Genomic DNA, 6,000 nt, shown 5'->3' on the forward strand with positions numbered 1-6,000 from the left:
AATAACAGTGGGGAGAGTGGACACCCTTGTCTTGTTCCTGTTCTTAGAGGGAATTCTTCCAGTTTTTCTCCATTGAGAACAATGTTGGCTTTTGGTTTGTCATATATGGCTTTTATGATGTTGAGGTAATTTCCTTCTATGCCCATTTTCTGGAGAGCTTTTATCATAAATGGATGTTGAACTTTGTCAAAAGCTTTTTCTGCATCTATTGAAATGATCATATGGTTTTTATCCTTCAATTTGTTGATATGATGTATCACGTTGATTGATTTGCGTATATTGAAGAATCCTTGCATCCCAGGGATAAACCCCACTTGATCGTGGTGTATGATTTTTTTAATGTGCTGTTGCAGTCTGTTAGCTAGTATTTTGTTGAGGATTTTTGCATCTATATTCATCAGTGATATTGGTCTGTAGTTTTCTTTATTTGTGACATCTTTGCCTGGTTTTGGTATCAGGGTGATGGTAGCCTCGTAGAATGAGTTTGGGAGTGCTCCGCCTTCTGCAATATTTTGGAAGAGTTTGAGAAGGATAGGTGTTAACTCTTCTCGAAATGTTTGATAGAATTCGCCTGTGAATCCATCTGGTCCTGGGCTTTTGTGTGTTGGGAGATTTTTAATCACTGCCTCAATTTCTGTACTTGTGATTGGTCTGTTCATGGTTTCTATTTCTTCCTGGTTCAGTCTTGGAAGATTGTATTTTTCTAAGAATGTATCCATTTCTTCCAGGTTATCCAATTGATTGGCATATAGTTGCTTGTAGTAGTCTCTCATGATCTTTTGTATTTCTGAGGTGTCTGTTGTGACTTCTCCTTTTTCATTTCTAAGTCTGTTGATTTGCATCTTCTCCCTTTTTTTCTTGATGAGTCTGGCTAATGGTTTATCAATTTTGTTAATCTTCTCAAAGAACCAGCTTTTAGTTTTATTTATTTTTCTTATGGTTTCTTTCCTTTCTTTTTCATTTATTTCTGCTCTGATCTTTACGATTTCTTTCCTTCTGCTCACTTTGGGGTTTCTTTGTTCTTCTTTCTCTAGTTGTTTGAGGTGTAAGGTTAGGTTGTTTATTCGATCATTTTCTTGTTTCTTAAGGTAGGACTGTATTGCCATAAACTTCCCTCTTAGAACTGCTTTTGCTGCGTCCCATAGGTTTTGGGTTGTTGTGTTTTCGTTGTCATTTGTTTCTAGATATTTTTTGATTTCCTCTTTGATTTCTGTAGTGATTCCTTGGTTGTTTAAGAGTGAATTGTTTAGCCTCCATGTGTTTGTATTTTTTGCAGTTTTTTTCCTGTAATTGACATCTAGTCTCATGGCGTTGTGGTCTGAGAAGATGCTTGATATGATTTCAATTTTCTTGAATTTGCTGAGGTTTGATTTGTGACCCAAGATGTGATCTATCCTGGAAAATGTTCCGTGTGCACTTGAGAAGAAAGTGTAGTCTGTCGTTTTTGGATGGAATGTCCTATAAATATCAATTAAGTCGAGATGGTCTAATGTGTCATTTAAAGCCTGTGTGTCTTTATTTATTTTCTGTTTGGATGATCTGTCCATTGATGTAAGTGGGGTGTTCAAGTCTCCCACTATTATTGTGTTACTGTTGATGTCCCCTTTTATAGCTGTTAGCATTTGCCTTATGTATTGAGGTGCTCCTATATTGGGGGCATAGATATTTACCATTGTGATATGTTCTTCTTGGATGGATCCCTTGATCATTATGTGGTGCCCTTCCTTGTCTCTTGTAATAGTCTAATTTGTCTGATATGAGTATTGCTACTCCAGCTTTCTTTTGACTTCCATTTGCATGGAATATCTTTTTCCATCCCTTCACTTTCAGTCTATGTGTATCCCTTGGTCTGAAGTGGGTTTCTTGTAGGCAGCATATAGAAGGGTCTTGTTTTTGTATCCATTCAGCCAGTCTGTGTCTTTTGGTTGGAGCATTTAAGCCATTTACATTTAAGGTGATTATTGACATGTGTGTTCCAATGACCATTTTCTGAATTGTTTTGGGTTTGTATTTGTAGGTGTTTTCCTTTTCTTGTGTTTCCTACTTAGAGAAGTTCCTTTAGCACTTGTTGTAAGGCTGGTTTGGTGGTGCTGAATTCTCTTAACTTTTGCTTGTCTGGAAAGCTTTTGATTTCTCCCTCAAATCTGAATGAGATTCTTGCTGGGTCGAGTATTCTTGGTTGTAGGTTTCTCTCTTTCAGGACTTTCAGTATATCCTGCCATTCCCTTCTGGCCTGCAGAGTTTCTGTAGAAAGGTCAGCTGTTATCCTGATGGGTTTTCCCTTATATGTTGTTTGTTGCTTTTCTCTTGCTGCTTTTAATATTTTTTCTTTGTGTTGAATTGTCGTTAGTTTGATTAATAGGTGTCTTGGTGTATTTCTCCTTGGGTTTATTCTGTATGGGACTCTCTGTGCTTCTTGGACTTGGTTCATTATTTCCTTTCCCATGTTGGGGAAGTTTTCCACTATAACCTCTTCAAATATTTTCTCAGACCCTTTCTTGTTTTCTTCTTCTTCTGGGATGCCTATAATTTGAATGTTGGTACGCTTCATGTTATCACTGAGGTCTCTGAGGCTGTCTTCTAGTCTTTTTATTTTTTTTTCTTTTTCCTGCTCTGTGGCGTTTATTTCTCCCATTCTATCTTCCAACTCACTTATTCGTTCTTCTGCCTCAGTCATTCTGCTGGTTATAGCATCTAGAGTATTTTTAATTTCAGTTATTTTGTTATCCATTGCTGTTTGTTTTTCTGAGTTCTTATGAACTGTTTCTTGTACTTTCTCTATTTTGTTATCGAGATTTTGTATCATTTTTACTATCATGACTCTAAATTCTTTTTCAGGCATTTTTCCTATTTCCTCCTCATTTATTTGGTCTTGTGGGTTTTTTTCCTGCTCCTTTGCCTGCATGGGGTTTCTTTGTTTCCTCATGGTTGTCCAAGCTTTTGGGGTTGCTTGTCCTGGTGATAGAGGTGTTTATAGAAGACTGTCCAAGCCTCAGACTAATGTCCAAGTATTGGATTAAACGAATATTCAGTCAAAAAAGACACCCCACATCCAGAGACAAAGGAGGAGTCGCAATGAGCGAGAATTTTATTTTAATATTGAAAATATGCCAAAAATAGATTATGCTTTTAAGTTTTGTAAGCTTCTGGAAATGAAAACATTTGTTTAACTGAGATTTGGCTTGCATTTTTCCTAGAGTGACTTACACAAAACATAAATAAAAGTGAAGGAATTTCAATATCCTTGGATATTCTCCTGCAGTTAAAAACTCTGCTTCTAGTCTCAACCTTCTTGTCTCTTAAGATTCATTCAAGGATTTGGGTTTTACTTCTAGTATTTTGTAAACATAGGAAGAAGAAGCTTAGTGTGTTTAAAAGAAGGTCATATTGTGTTGATGAAGTATAAACCACTGCTCTTGCAATTACACCAACCATTACCCCCAAATATTAATGTTTCTCTGCCCTCAAAATAGATGTTCAAAGATTATATTATCTTATTATCTTGTTTCTCTTTGGCACACAAATTCTTTAAAATATTGCCTTTCTTTTTTTTTTAACCAACTCTCAAATACCCATAAATAGAAGAAAGACCATCCTGTTTTGCCCATTTTAAAAAGAGAAAAAGAAAACTTGCTAGTCCTCATTTCACCTTTGTTTTCTTTTACATCAAAACTCTTCAAGAAGTTTTTCTACTCACAGTCTCTGATTTTTTTCCCCCTTTATTATTTCTTTAACCATTCCAACTAGCTTTTATCTCCACCACTTCACTAAAACTACTTTTGTCAAGGTCCCCAGTGACCTCTACATAGTTAAATCCAATGCCACCTCTCAATCTGCAACATGGTTGATCTATGAGCATCTTTAACACAACTGATCCTTCTCTTCTTAAGAAACTTTTTTGTTTTCCAGGAGTTTTACTCCTTTCATTTCCTTTTGTTAGCTGCTCTTCATTTCTCCAGCCACTAAATAGGGGAATGATCCATGCTCAATCTTTGAACCCTTCTCTTCTCTCTATATACATTTTCCTTTTACGACTTAATCTGGTCACATTGACTTAAATCCCTCCTATAAGCCAGTGATACATAAATGTACACATTGTGTCTGCGACTTCTTGGAATGACAGTTATATAACGTGTTGCCTCATCTAAGTCTCTCTTGGACTTCTAATAGGCAACTCACACGTAACGTCTAAGTGTGCCCTTCCTATAGTCTTCCTCATCTCAGTTAACGGTCACTACATTCTTGCAGTTGATGAAGCTAAAAAAGCTGAAGTCAAAATTATGCTCTCATATTTCACATTCACTTCAAGAGTTTATCCTGTAGAATCTATCCCTCCAGACACATCTAGTGCTATTGACGTGATCCAGGCTGCCATCATTCTTCAGCTAGATAGCTATATGATAACCTTACACTGGTCTTGCTTTTTCTTCTCCTGCCCCATTATTTTCCATGATGCATTCAGGAGGCTTGTTAAAATATAAGTAAAATCATGTCGCCCCTCCACTCAGAACTCTCTAATGGCTTTTTATTGTGACTTCAAAGGCCTAGGATATGGCTACTCTGATCTCTCCAGCCTCTCAGTGTAATATCTCTCACTCTCCTTCAGCTACACTGGCATCCTGTATTTTCCTTGAATACTCCAGGCGTATTCCTGCCTCAGAGATTTTGCATTTTTTTCCTTTGTCTAGAATGCTCTTTTGCTAGGTTATCCACAAAGCTTGCTTTCTCACCTCCTTTGAGTCTTTAAGTGTCACATTTTCACTGACACTTTCCTTGAATCTCAGTTTAAAATTGCACCTCTACATGCCTTTTTATCCCATTTTTCTGCTTCATTTACCTTTTTAGCAGTCCTAACCATTTTACATACTGTATATTTTTAAAATTTAACTTGCTTATTGTCTGTCTCTCCCAAAACAAGAATGTAAGTTTGAGTTTTAACTCTTTTGTTTAGAACTGTATCAACAGAACCTAAAACAATGTTTGAAATATGTTGGGTACTTGATAAATATTCGTAGAATTTATTAATGAATGCAACAAAACTGTTACTAATGTGTCATACTTTTAAAATTCAGAGTGAATTATGTTATTTTGGATAGGAGATTTATTCTTCTAAAATACTTTGCATGTACTGTTATCATATATAAGTTTACGACACTATACTTCCATTACCTTACACAAAATAGAACTGCCATAAAAATTTCTTGGATTAATAAAATCTTTGTGTGCATATAAATGGAGGTTAAGAGATATGCTAAGAATTGTGAATGAAGTAATAATCATCAGGCTAGGATTTTAAAAATGTATCATATGAATAATGCTTCAGTAACTGAGTTAAATTAATAGGTGAGATAGTACATACAAAATTTGTAGGGTCCCCTGCATTAGGCAATAAAGTAGAATTGTTAAAGAGCTTTGTTTGGAGACATCTGAAAAACTCTAAATGGTACCAAAATGACATTCCAAGAATGATTTTCCTTGTAACATCATGCTGCCTTAATTGAGACTGTTTTCTAAGCAGACTTATTTGTAAGTCTAGATATATATTTTAGGTAACCTATTATTAGGAGAAACACTTTTTTTTTTCTCTCCAAGAGAATGATGAACTAATACCAAAAATATTCCCCTGTTGTGTTCCCTGAGCCAGGATTCTGCTTTCTCTTGGCAGTCTGGATGGCATCACTCTGGATTCATGGTAAGAAAATCTGGCAAGGAGTCTGGAGACAGGAGTTGTAGTCTCAGTTGTTTTTATCCCTCCCTTCTTTCATCTACCACCCATTCACTCAATATACAGTGTTTAACCATCACAGTCTGTTAGCGACACATTTGAAAGTCATAGGATAAAATCCATTGTGTATATAAGAGAGCTTTTTAGGGTCTTACTAGGAAATGATAATATGTTTGTTTTCCAACGGTATTGTTGAGAGGGTTCTTAATTGTATGAGAGGTTGGACTAGATGTCCTCCAAGTTCAATTTTAAGTCTCCTAATTTGATCATCTTTA

The sequence above is a fragment of the Hippopotamus amphibius genome, chromosome 4 (assembly GCF_030028045.1).
Source record: "Hippopotamus amphibius kiboko isolate mHipAmp2 chromosome 4, mHipAmp2.hap2, whole genome shotgun sequence".
Classification (NCBI taxonomy): Eukaryota; Metazoa; Chordata; class Mammalia; order Artiodactyla; family Hippopotamidae; genus Hippopotamus; species Hippopotamus amphibius.